This window comes from Euleptes europaea, chromosome 2 (genome assembly GCF_029931775.1).
Source record: "Euleptes europaea isolate rEulEur1 chromosome 2, rEulEur1.hap1, whole genome shotgun sequence".
Classification (NCBI taxonomy): Eukaryota; Metazoa; Chordata; class Lepidosauria; order Squamata; family Sphaerodactylidae; genus Euleptes; species Euleptes europaea.
In genome coordinates, this window is record NC_079313.1 from 42,073,298 (window position 1) to 42,087,527 (window position 14,230).

General features: G+C 42.9%; 1 protein-coding gene across 1 annotated transcript in view; it reads left to right on the forward strand.

Annotated features, from left to right (window-relative positions):
- The window catches only part of OLFM3 (olfactomedin 3), a 233,031-nt gene that overhangs the window by 78,459 nt on the left and 140,342 nt on the right, over positions 1–14,230 (forward strand). The window lies entirely within an intron of this gene.

Here is a 14,230-nt window from a genome sequence, read left to right on the forward strand (position 1 = left end):
GGACAGGAAGCCAAGCCTTATTCATTCTTAAACAGAAAAGAAGAGAGTTTATCCCTTTTGTAGAGGCCTGACTTGTCCCAAAATGTTTCCCAATTCCTAACAAATCTAAAGCCCTCCTCCCTACACCACCATCTCATCCACACTTTGAGACTCCCCAACTGTGCCTGTCTAGCTGGTCCTGTGCATGGAACAGGTAGAATTTCAGAGAAAGCTACCTTGGAGGTCCTGGCTTTTAGTCTTCTGCCTAGCAACCTAAATTTGGATTCCAGGACTTCAGGACTACATTTCCCCACATCATCGGTGCCAATGTGCACCACAAACACTGGCTCCTCCCCAGCACTATCTACCAAACTATATAAATGAAGGGTTATGTCTACAACCTTCGCACTAGGCAGGCAAGTCACCAAACGTTCCATGCACCCGTCAGAAACCCAGCTGTCTACATTTCCAAGGATTTAATTTCCCACTACAAAAACCCCCCTCCCCTCAGAGGTATCTCCTCGATATGAGAGAATATATGTTCATCCACCAAGGAAGGGGTCATTTCTAAGGTACCATACCCCCTTACCTCAGAGAGATGACCTCCTTCACCAAAGGCTCCATCATCCGGGACTGGCAGGGACTGCCAGCTGCCACCCGAGGACTGCAACTATTGCACCCAGAGTCCCTGCCCACCTATCTCTTTGTCTGTCTCAGCTCCTCTAGTTGAGCTACCTTGGTCTCAAAGAAATGAACTTGCTCCTTAAGAGCCAGGAGCACCTTTCACTGAGCACATAGCCATGACTTCTGTCTAGCAGGCAGATAGTCATACATGTGACACTCCATGCATCACACTCCCCCAACCCCTGCTGGCTTTCTACCTTCATAACTGGAATGTTATTTATTTATTTTTGGTGTGTTATGGTGTATCTCCACTGGGTTGTCCACTGTTATTGTTGAGTCATTGTTTCAGGTTGGGGGGAGCATGAGAGAGAATGATTCTTATATACTTATAACTATATTCTTATTCCTAGCTACTGTTGGCCATATAGGTCTATGTGCTGAGGGCCAGTGTGATATATTAGAGAGCTAGATTGGAATTTGCATTCCCACTCAGCTCTGACAGCTTCTGGCAACTTGCTTGGGCAAGTCATTTTTTCTGAACAGGGTGATTGTGAGGATAAACTGGGATGACATCATAGATGCCACCTTGAAATCATTGGAGAAAGAGTAGAATATAAACATGATAGAGATGGATGCCACTAAGTTAGGTCTTCCTTACAATGCTGTGTAAGGGCCACCACCCATTCCACTCAGTTTCCTGTGGTTTCCCCAAATCTCGGCTCCATTACAGGTTTACACCATAATTTTTCACCAGTGTTAAAAGACTGGGCAAACTGGCATCCTGTTTGTTCTCAGGTGCAATTCCAAGTGATGGTTTTACCCTATAGAGTTCTATGTGGCCTGTTGCCAGGACTGTTTTCTGCCATATGAACCTCCCCAGTGCTTAAAATCATCTTCTAAGGCCCAACTCAAGTGCTTCTGCCTTCAAACATTAGGTAGGTTATCATGCAGGGACAGGTTTTTTTTCTGTGGCCCCCAATTTATAGAATATACTCTTCCTACCAATTTTCAGTTGATGCCACTTGGTGCCAGTTTCTTAGTTGCCAAGTTAAAACAGTTTTATTCTCCCAAGCATTGGATGGATAATTGTTTTTACTGTAGCCATTTTTTCCTTAAATTGAATTTTTATTTATTTATTATCATTTATATTGGTATTTTGTCATTAATTGGTTTAATGCTGGGAGTTCTCCAGGCCCCACCTGAATGTTGGCAACCCTAAGTGGCACAATCAACTCCAAATGTCAGGGAGGCACAAAATTCATATCTGGACCCTTAAGAGACTTGTATATGATTGGGAAAAAAATGAGCACCTGGGACCTTGCAAAGCAAATAGAGGAAGGTGAAAAGGCATATCTAAAAAGAGAATAAATCTAGCAGTGACACTTGAAAGAGCAGCTGATGGAGAGTGGCTAATACTTCCTTTTTATCTTCTCTTGTCAAAAGTATTGAGCACAGTCACAGAGAATAAACTTAAGTGTGTCCCAGGAGCACAAAGACATGTCAGTTTACAGTATATTGCAGAAGGCCAAGAATTATTTGTTCCCCCTTTGATGAATTGAGAAGAAACCAATTAGTGTGATTCTTGAATCAATTAAAAAGGGGCATTGCTCATTTGCATATATTAATGTTAATATATGTTAAAGTCTATGCTGAGCCATTTGTATTCCTGTATAACCTGAAGCAGGTCAAAATATCACATTTTGAGCACTCTGAATTCATCTCAAGTTTATTTTGCCTCAGGTACCTCTGAAATGCTGTACCTTGTGGATCAGTGTTGTGAGTTTGGCCATTTCCACATGGGTTATTTGCACCAGTTTCAGTGTAGTTGGGAAGCAGGAGGTTTTCCTGCTTTCCACATTATTGTGGTGGATTCATGCCCCTCCTGAGGTTTCCCTACTTTTCTCCGATCTTTCCTAAACCTTCTTTGCTCCCAGCAAAGCCCAGTTGGTTATCCTTGGGTGAGAATTCAAATTTTTCCAGTTCCACACATGAGTCAGCCATTTCCCCTGCATCTGTCCCCATGGCAGCCATTTCTCCCCGCCCCTCATGGTTGGAGGGATCTTTCTTTCTTTTTTAAATTGACAATTAAATATCATTATAATGGGATACAAATGTGTTAACTGGGTTTGCTGCATCCCCAGATTTCATTTTTCTACAGTAAGTCTCTAGCCTCTTTCACTGTGAAGATATACGGGTATGCGCCTGAGCGCCACCTCCAGGGCTTTCCCCCATTGCCTCCATCCTGTTACCTTCTCCCTTTCCCTGCAGGGTGAGCCTCAGTCTGGGCAGCAAAACTGGATGTGTCGCTGGTGTCTCTCCTGTTCTGGACGTCTGCCTGGCAATCTCTCTGGGCTACAGGCTCTCTGTCCATTCTCCTCTTTGGCTTGCCCTTCCCGGCTCCATTCATCCCATTTTCCTAATCTCCACCCCTCGTTCCTCTTCCGTCCCCACCCTTTCTCCTAGGTGTTCCCCCTTTCCCATTATCTTTCCTTTCCAGTTACCTTTGGGGCGGGGCCAAGATCTGCCGCTAGCCCTGGTGTTCTTTGTGAGTTGCTCACCTGCGTTGTCTCTCTTCCTTTCCCTCTTCCATTCGCCCCAGGAGATTGATGGCATTCCTTTGGTTTCCTCCCCAACTAGGCAGCTGGGGTCCTTGCTGGGAGGGGGTGAGCTCAGTGTGTTTGCTGCGGCCAGGCAGAGAGGGGACAGGATGGAGTGCTCAGCGTTTGCTCCCTTGCCGCCCTTTCATGCAGGTATGTGCCCCTCCTGGCCTCCTTCAGCTTCTCCCCCACTCTCCCTTGTTGGCCCTGGGGTCCCCGTGGGATTAAGGCCCCAGATGCCACACAGGGGCTCTCCAGCTGACCCACAGCAGCATCCTCTGCCTTCCCCCTGGCTTCCGTCCCCTTCTCCTGGGGTGAGTGTTCCCCAAGAGCTTTCAACAGGCGGAGGTGGCTTTGCCTGCCTCATCTCTGCCTTTGGAGTCTGGGTCAGCTGCCGCCACAGGGGCCCAGTCTGCAGCCGCTCCCAGACAATGGGGAAAGGCATATTTCTGCAGCATAAGGGGCTAGGGACTTATTTTGTAGGAAATGAAAGTAGTTAATTCACAGAAATGGATACACAGTTTGTGATAACATAATTATAATGAATTGTTGATTTTTTTTAAAAAAAAAAACACTGAAAAAGCCCTAGTGCTATGGGGAGGGGTATGGCTATTGCAGGGGAACTGTGATTGAGACAGGGAAACTACTGGGAAACCTGCCAGGTTGAAGCCCCATTATTGCTGTACTGTATCAGCAACCACAGTCAGTTTTGAGCAGAAAAATGGCACGCAGGGAAAGGATTAAGCAGACCCCCACACACACACACTCCCTTCCCCACAACACTCTTCCATTTCTGATCATAGCCACAGATGTACAAAGTTCAGTTTAAAAAAAAAAAAACTGCTTGGGAGACTGGTCACACAGTTTCTTGTACAGTTTCTAGTTTGGCCTGAGCAACGATTATTGTAAGCAATTAAATGAACCTATGTATTTGCATTCATGCCAAAGACACAAATCCCTTTGCTTAGGGGGGAAGTGGGACTGGCCTATTTTGGAGACATGTTTATGAGATATATGAAATAAAATAATCACAAAAATGCTCAGAAAATACAATGGATTTCCCCCCTTTATTTCTCATTTATTGAATGTATCCAAGAACCTTCCTTTGAATCTTTCAGTCTCCCTACTGAAATCTGAAATGATGCCTTTGTAAACAAAACCAATACATTGAATTTACTTGATCAAAATTGTGTTTCCGCATACTGTGAGTTTCAGAAATGATTGTTTCAAAAGCATGAGACAACAATTCCATACAGACATGCAATGTTTCTTCTTTCATACCAACTATGGAGAAATGTCCCCTTGTGGCCCTGTTTCTGTCCATAGGGAGTTTAGAAGCTCCACAGCCATCCTGATTCACCTCCAGGTGATGCTCTTCATGCCTTTGCTGCCCTGTAACTCCTTCTTGCTTGGTATTTCCAGCATGATCTCCCAGTTGTAAAAGCCTCTCTTGCTGAAGAATTGAGACTCCAGCACTCTCATTTCCACACTTGAGGATGGAAGAATTTACCTGCCCCCACTCCTTTGGTAAACGTGAATAAGTCAGGCAAGGTATGGGTACAGAAATGAGACATCTAGTATTCAAATTATAAAGGTTTGATAAATAAATAAATAAATCACACACATAATTTTTCTATGCAACAGAACTGAGCAAAGGTTAAAAGAAAAGTGAATAAACACAAGCCTTCTAACCCTGTTCTAAACTTGTCCCTAATAGATATTAAAATAAGGACAGGTACTTTCTCTTTGGAGGTATAAGAACTCAGAAAATTTCCAATATCTCCGTTTTCAGAGTTGAGACTTTTCCCATTGTTCCTTGACATGTGGTCAAGATGGAGTCCTTAGGTAATTGCTTAGCCCTTTATGGCTTGAGATAAAATGGCTAAAAACAACTAACCACTTCTTCCTTATGATCAAGTAATACATAATCTCTCTTTGCCCATCCCCTTGTGGGTCATCTTTCTCTTCCAGTTCAAAGGGAAGGGATACTCTCTACCTTTTCATCATTTAAATTCTGTATTCCTATATGTGATTCTGTAGCTGTGGTGTGAACTGGTATCTTTGCCCTCATCAGCATGCATTTGTAATGCACCAAATTGCTCTGTGCCTGTAAGACTAGACAAGCCCAAACTGCTTTTCCCTCATTAGCTATCAGAAGCCAGTAAAAGGCATTCTGGCAGTCACTGGGCATATACAGAATACAGACACACTTATGGATACTTAGATGTGAATGCTGGGGTGCTGGGTATGTCCACACAAGCATATGTTAATAGTTCTGCCTGGCTTTTCTTTCCTGAGTTCCCTCTGATCTATAGGTCAGTAGAAGAGATGGGCCAGCCAAGATGGAAACCGTGGCCTGAATCAAAGGATGGTTGTCTCACGCTGACAATAAATATTAATTACTTAAATTCATTAAGTTAAACTAAATAAGAGTGCACCACTTTGTTGAAAAGTGCCATCAAGTCACAGCTGAATCGTGATGACTCCTGCATGGGGCTTTCAAGGCAAGTAAGAAGCAAAGGTGATTTGCCATTGCCTTCCTCTGCAGAGTCTTCCTTGGTGGTCTCCCATCCAAGTACTGACCCTACTTAGCTTCCAAAATCTCATGAGATGGGGCTGTGATTCAGCTACTAAACCAAGGTGGTTAATTTGCTGAAATATGAATTTTTTCCAGCAACCTACCAAGGTGTTTCACACTATTTTATGTACTACTAAGTTAATGTCTTATCAGGTCATCTAGTTCCATATTCATATCATACATGTGGTTGTCTTGTCATCTTCCACTGATTTTTGTCAAAGAACTGTGATCAGTCATCTCAACCTTGTATATAATGTCTTTTCTATTCCCATGAGTATAATTAAAAACAACTGATTAATTAAAAGATCATTCAGACTTTATAATGCAATAGGATTAGTATCAAGGGCACAAAACCAAAGCTGAGAAGGGAATAAGATTTTTACTGAGTTCCTCCATCAGTTCAGTTTTATTGAAAATGTCTGATGCTGCTCTGTTTTCAAGCATTGTCATGTTGAAATGAGATACAGGAGATATCATATCGTTATGTCAAAAACATTCTTTTCTTCATTCCCTTCATGCTTGCCTCCACTTCTAATAGGTGTGACAGAGACAATTGAATGCTTTTACCTGGGTTCTTTTTTTCCTATCACAATGGGATGGAGCAGGCGTAATATTTTTCTGTAAAAAGCAAAAGAGAAACCATTCCATTAATGAGACAAGATTGGGAGATACTTTTTCAACCTGAATGGAAACAACACCACTTTGAATTCCTGAGAGCTCAGAAAATCTCTATTCAATTTTAATATTGACGTTCAAAAACATTTCTAAAACAATGTGCACCCAGTGCCCAATGGGAAGACTTCAGCAACAATTCATAAAAAGTGAATGTAAAATCAGAATGCCTAATTAATTTCCCTAGATAACTAAATTGCATGGCATCAATGCAAATATAACAGACTAAGCCTTCTCCATCTATGTAATGTATGCAATAAACCTAGAGAGTTAAGCAGGAACAGCAGAAACCCAGAACTGATAGTCCTATTGGATCGTTGTTTGAACCCACCAATTAGAGCACAGGAGGGGGGGAAGCCCGGGCTATCTGAGGGCATAAAAGTAGGGTGAGGGGGTCTTTGTTCTCAGTTCGCCATTATGGGTTCCTGTAATAAAGATGTTGTACATAAGAACATATGAAAGGCCCTGCTGGATCAGACCAAGGCCCATCAAGTCCAGTAGTCTGTTCACACAGTGGCCAACCAGGTTGTACCCTGACTCAGTCTCTCTCATCGTGTTCCGCTCACGCAGTCAGTGCTTCCTAAGAATATTTTGAAAAGTCTTTCCTGAATATGATGAAAGGTCCATCTAATCTAGCATTCTGTTTCCACCAGGGGGTGGCCAGATGGCTCTAGGATACCCCCATCCCTTTCTTCACTTCCCACCCACCCCCAGGTTCTGAAAAATCATGGAAAAATAAAAATATGGAGGTGATGTCTCACAATATACACCCTTCATTTTCCTAACTAAACTAAAATCAACCTGAAAGAACTAAAATCAACCTGACCACATCAGGGAGAAGAATTAATATCAATGAATGAATGGATCACTACCATTACTACTATGCCTCTATAACATGTGACCCATCAAATCAAACAGCTCTACACTGTAGCCTATTGGTGGCCTTTTTGCTGTTTGCCTGGGACTGAGGTGTGCATTATCTGGTTCCTGGTAGATCAAAATGCATGACTGGTAGATTGCATTTGGTTTCAGTGAGATGCAGTCAACAAGGATCCCACCAGCTATCAGTTTGAAAGTAAGGTGAGAGAGCTTTCTGTATTTCACTCAAAAGGGCCTTACTATGAGTGCCAATGTATGCATCTAGGTAGCCACAGCAATGACATGACTTCCAGATTCACACAAACACATCACGACATCAGCCCAATGTCATCTTCCCCTGATTTATCTGCTGTCCCTCTACCAAGTGGTAGTAGAAAAGCAGAGCTGCTGAGCAGGAAGATTCCTGCCAGAGTGGGAGACTTGGCAGCCCTAATAGTGATGCTGTCTTTAATGTTTAAAATTACTTTTAATAAGTAGTGAGAGATTTTGAGACAGGGGGCGGAGTAGAAATAAGGGTAATTGGTATTCAATATGATAGGCAAGTGTGTCCACTGCATACTAAAGAGAGATATTTCTCTTTTGCTTCTCTAAATATTTTCTTTCAAACCCAAATGCCTTCTTCCATCTTCTCAGGTTATTCCATGCAGTTTAAGAGAAAGAGAGAGAATTCTACATATTACAGCTCAGAAATATTTAGATGATGCACAGACCCTATCATAAAACAGCCACACAGTCGCAAAGACTCAGCTAACTTTTGAAGAAGGGGCCAACTGATTAAAAGCAAATGCTGGCTAACATTGGAAGACTAATCAATATTGTTTGGCCAAATGAGAATGAACATGTATAGGACAGAAAATAATTTTAGTTGCCATCAATGCTAAAAGGTAGAGGAAAAGCAGAAATAGCTCTTAATTGATTGTCAATACCACTCAGGAAAAATCAAATTGCTTTAATGGCTATGAGAAGGATAGCCTCTGGATGAGTCATAGTTTCCATCCAAGAGTTATCTTTTTTTTTTTGGTCTTTAAAATGGAGTTTTATTTCATTCTATCATGCTTGGCACTGAAGGGTCCTGATTTCAACAAAGGGGGTTTGAGGCTTTCAGAAATAAAACAGATCTGAAGGCCAACTCAAATGCAATCTCCATAGCAAGTTATTCAGAATTTTCTACAGATTCAGAATTTTCTACAGAATTTTCTACAGACCAGATATCATAACATAATATATTTAATGCTCAACAAGGCCACATCTGTGGATACTTATATCTGCAGATCGGGACCATGTAAAGAGAAAGGAGGTCTTTCTGCAAACTTTGGGAAATCCCCATATGTGCAGAAAAATCCCAAACGGTTTTTTTTAAATAGTGGGGGGGGGGGGTTTAAAATAATGAAAATATTTTTTTAGGAAGATGGGGTGAAAGGCAATAGCAGGGGCTCCTTTCTCCTTAAGCTCAAAGCATGGCTTCAAAGCATGACAAAAATAGCAGCAACTGAGAGCAAAAAGAAGAGTTTGTTTTGAAAAGAAGCTGGAAATTCAACTATGTTCTAGACCAGTGGTAAGCAACCACTGGAACATGTGCCACCTGGCAACACTCTGGATCATTCTGCCAACTCAGCATCTCCTTTCCTCTCCTCCAGAACAATGGTGTACTCAAACTAGACCAAGGTTGAGCACAGGTCCAGGACTTACTTTGGCAATGGGGCAATGATGTCATCAATAGGAATTCCTTCTGGCCCTGCCTGCATTCTCAGCCCAATAGCTGGTGTTACCTACACTCATGTAGGGTTGGACTGTGTCACCAAGGCAACTATTTGAAACAGTGTGGTATACACCTGGGTCCCATTTTAGCACAACACTGTGATTGGGACAGAGAGCCTCAAAATATAAATAATCTTTATTCCTCTAACAAGATACAAGTCCAGAAAGATAAAATGCAAGGGAAAGCAAGAACATGAAAGAATGTTGCAATACAGTAACAAAATCCTACCAATGGGAAATAAAAGATGGAAAAAAAGTATATGTTGCTTTTGTCCTGAAGAGAACAGTCCATGGGATTATGATCTTGAGCAGAGGAGAAGGAAAGCTGAACTAGGACAAAGGAAAAAACCAAAACAAAAGGAACTGGGGAAGTTGGGGTTTCAATGTGAGGGATCAACAATTCAGCAAATAGGTAAAGGTGATGTTGGGCAGTCAGGATCAGGTGCAAAACCAGCTACAGGGTTAGAGGGGCTTGAGATGCCTTTTAAAAGGGTTTGTTGAAGGATGGTATTGGGGTCCATAGCATGTCATTGGGCTTCATAGATCCAGAGTGTGGGACACTAAACTCAGGAGTAGAAAGTGAGTTCTTAGTAGGGTGATTAAGTAACCAGCACTGGGGGGGGGGGGCAGCTCCAGCTATCTAACAAAGGCTAGACAGCAGCTTGATGACATTACCTGGATTTGGGATTGAATTGCAAGGACAGGCTGGATGAGAAGTTTATAACCCTAAGCTATCAATCAGCAAACTTGAGTTGCAGGCCTGATGGAGCTTGGAGGGGAGGGAGGCCTTTAATCAAGGAGCTCTTAGGAGCATTTCTGCAGGTGAGCTATGCCCCTGTGGGAGCGTTCAGAAGAGTTCCTGCTAGTTTAGGGCTTACCTGTTTTGATATTGAGCTGGATTATTTTATCCAAGCTTCTGGCAGGTCCTAATATCTTCTGGGGTATACCAAAAGATGAAGATCGTGGTGGGAGGCATTCTTGTTCGCAACATTGGTGTTGTAGTATGCAGGCACACAGCATTGCTACTCAGTGAGTGAAGAGGGCAGAGGAGATGGCCAGCCTAATGGGCAGTGTCATTGCCTCTCTGAAGAGCACAATCAGTCGCTGTCACTGTTCCCATCAGGTGGAGCCACCTCTCTGGCTAGTACAGCCCTCCCCTTTTGTTTACTGGCCCACTTGGATAGAAATTGCAGTTCATTAGGTACTCGGACCAAAAAGTTTGTCGATCCCTGTTGTGGAGTGTGTCCTGCTTTGGTGACTTGTTTAAATAAGTGTTTGCAGTACTGTCACAGTGCCCACAGGATACTAGGTAAGTAAATTTACAGAGAGCCTGATATAGCAAGGGTTCTCCAAAGGGGAATTGTTTTGAAAATGTGTGTACATTGGCATTTACAGAAAAATAGCCACTGCAGTCTAGAATCTCCTCCTTGCAGATATGCTTGAATAGCATTCATACTAACCAGTGATGGGCCCAAGGCTTTAGGGGAGGGTGGTGCCTCAGCGGTAGAGCATCTGTTTGGCATGCAGAAGGTCCCAGGTTCAATCCCCAGCATCTCCAGTTAAAAGGGACCAGGTGATGACACCTCTACCAGAGAACCTGAAGAGCAACTGCCAGTCTGAGCAGACAACAATACTGACCTTGATGGACCAAGGGTCTGGTTCAGAATAAGGCAGTTTAATGTGTGTGCCTTATCATCAGTAATCCTACCTAGAGAAATAAATGGAAGAGTTCAGAAAGACTGAGTCAAAGAATCAAGACTGCTGGTATCTGAAGGCAACAATTGAGTGGAACTATAATTTTCATCTCCATTCCTCAAGATTTTCCATCTGTTCTCACCTTCCATTTCAACATTTTTTTCCAGTTTAGGAAATTTATTTATTTTCACTCAAAGATTAGATTAGGCCTTTTCTGGGCTATCTCCCTTGAGTTCAGTGTTAACATTTGTTACAATAATGTGCCTTAGTGTTCTAGCCTACCCAGCCAGTCAAAAGGGAGAAATGCTAAGCTGCATTGTAAAGGAAGGGCCAAACTGCTCAAGATGCTGGGAGATGCATAAGTAGATCTTCCTAGTGTTTTTTTTAAGGCAATAGCAGCCACAGACAGGTCCAGTTTACATCAAGAGCACAGTGGTGGGGTGTGTGGGTTTTCTTTGATCTGCAGTTAACTTATTTTGGTATGTTGTTAGGCTAATTGAAGCCCCTCTCCTCACACTTTTATAAGCTCCAGTAACAGCCAGACTAAGAGAGGGTACCTGGCATTTTTTCTCTTTCTCGGTGCTAACAACAGGATAAGGAGGTCAGTTTGGACCGGCAAAACTACACCATGAGAGAATTAGTTTGTGAAAAGCCATTTGTATAAATTGGGTGGCCCATCTGAAGAAGGCTTCTTGTTTTTTTCCTCACTTTGAATTTTGAAACCACTTTGCAGCTGGAAAGAGGATGAGGGATTTACATGCTTGAACAACTTCTATTAATTCTAATGCTTTCTGGAATTTGTAAATGCAATTGAGGGGGGAGAGGAAGTAACTATATTTAGGGACCGTGGCACTGTAATAGCTGACTCCATATGGTGAAAGAAATGTTTTTTCTCCATAATTTGATTAATAAAATGCAGTCGAATCACAGCAGACATGTCTTGACAGTTGTTGATTGCAGGGGAAACAGTTCTCACTTCATTCATATTTAAATTCTATTGTGTCACTTTGAAACTAAGCCTCTACCCAGACATGTGTAGTGTACTTAATTTAATTCACACCAAGAACTAAACCCATCCAAAAGCATCAACAGAGACAAGCACTTTCTCTACCATCTGCAAGATGAGGGAGGAAGAAACCAGAATTGCTATATGAGTGATTCCAACACCCCACCCTCAGTCGTTTTGGAAACTTGCCATCCATATGGTGAACATAAGATATATCAGTTGTTTAATTGGGAGGGAGAAAAAACCTTGCAATGTGTGCAGAGCCACAATATAGCTGCATGCTGCCATTGTTACAATGCATAGAATCCTTAGCCAGTCAGTGCAGGGGGGGTGTCACAGAATGGTGTGTTTGGACTAAGGATATCTGAGTGTGAATTCTGCTCAGGCTTAAGTTCACTGGGACTGCATTCAGACATCATATTAGAACAGCCTTAAGGTGGGATCAGCTTGTTGCTGGGTTCACATATGAGCCCCATTCCTGCCTCCCTCTTCCCGCTGATAAATGCATTTTAAGAATCCTGATTTCAACAAGCTCTGATTAACCATGACATATAAATGTAGGTGCTGGTTAGTCAACATAGGATGTACAAATGCAGGTGTCCTCACACATATTAGCCTACATCTCCTTCCTTGTTAAAAGGAAACTAACTGTTTGACCTTGGACACAGGCATTCATACATCACGGACTGACTGCAGTTTGTTTTACACTGGGACTCCTTCATCACATTCTGCACAAGGGGGTAAGAGGTAGGAACAAGACCTCTGTAAGAGCCCAGCAATAAGCTTAAGTTTTCCTTAATGAGACATCTGAGTGCACAGCCTGGGTGAGTTACAATGCAATCCTATGCAAAGCAACTCCAGTTATCTGTAATATACAGATTCTGCATTAGTTTGCACTATTAATATGCAAAGGGTTGCATAGGGACCAATCAGGAACAGCAATGCCCCTGCACCATCAACTTTACAATGTGCACCACCAATCATGGCCAGACCTACCACGTACTTTATTATGCCACCTTTTTTCAGTACCTGATCCTGTCCAGCAGGCAGATCAGCCAGAGATTGATGGATTTAAAACTTCATCATCTTAGTTCTTTTGTTTCTGAGTCACACAGTGCAAAATTTTCTGGTGCACCTATCCCCATGCAGGATTGTTATGAAGATAGCCCATATGCATCCTTGAAGAAAGGAGGCATACAAAGGTAATCAGCCAGTCCATAAGGGTTCAGTCTGGTAAGTACTGGATATGAGACTTTAGTGGTAACTGTGGCATTGAAGAGGGTGGGGGATCCATTAAAATGTGCTACACTGCCATGAACTGCTTAATGTAAGAACAATCTGCTGGATCAGGCCATTTAGTCTAGCATCCAGGAGCCACCAGATATGCCAGCAAAGTTTACAAACAGGGCAAGGGGGCAACCCCCTCCCCTGCTGCTGTGTTGAGTGATATTAGCCCACAAGTACCATTAAAGCATGTGCATGGCCACCCAGGAGGGGATATTTGCATCCTTCATTTTTAGCAACCAGGCATGTTGGCCCCTCTAAGATTCCCAGATGGTTATTCTTATTACAATGTCATCATGGTACCTAGCATGCCAAAATAGACAAGCCAAATAAAATAAGCCCTCAATTCCCCAAGGAGTTTATAACCCAAGTGTTGACAGTAAAGGAAAAGAGCGCAGATGGAAGAGGAGCAGACTCTACAAGGAGAGCAAGGGATGAACGTCAACAAATGCAAGGGAGATTAGGCTAGGGACTGTGGTTGAGTAAGGGGTTAAGGCAAAGACTTCATAGAAAAAGAGTATGCATGTGGACAAATTAGAATGAGAACAGGAGTAGAATAGTTGTGTTCTATGAGGGAGTTCCTGGCAGATGCTTACTTACTGCTGGAAACTTCTGGCTCTCTGTATCACTGAGGGAGAGATACACATCAGATGCTTTGGCAGCCAACTTTACTACTTTGTGAAATAAATACAGAAACTACTGTGACTCGCAATTACTGTGCACTGTAAGATTGCTTTTGGACTTTCTAACAACTAATGTAAATTGACTTAGCTCTTTAAAGCAGTTGCCTGCATCAGATACTGGAAGAAATCTATTACTGCTATTAAGGAATCTTTTGATTTAGCCTTTAAAAAAAATGTGTATCTTGTTGTGCACCCAAGCACCACTCTCTCCCAGCACACAAGCTCCAGGGTGGCCCGGGGGCTGACAGCAAGCCCCCCCCACCACACACACACAACCCAAAAGAAGGGCTGGGGAGGCAACTCTCGGATGAGAGAAGCTGTCCATCAGTCCCGGCTGTGGCAGCCAGGAATGGGCCAACCCTTGGCCAATGGGTGGCAGCGTGCTCTGTCTTCTCACCATCGGAAAGGTTGCTCCCCTGAAGAGGGGGGGAGGGGAAAGGGGAGTGGGAAGGGGGGAAACACAGCTATCTGCCGT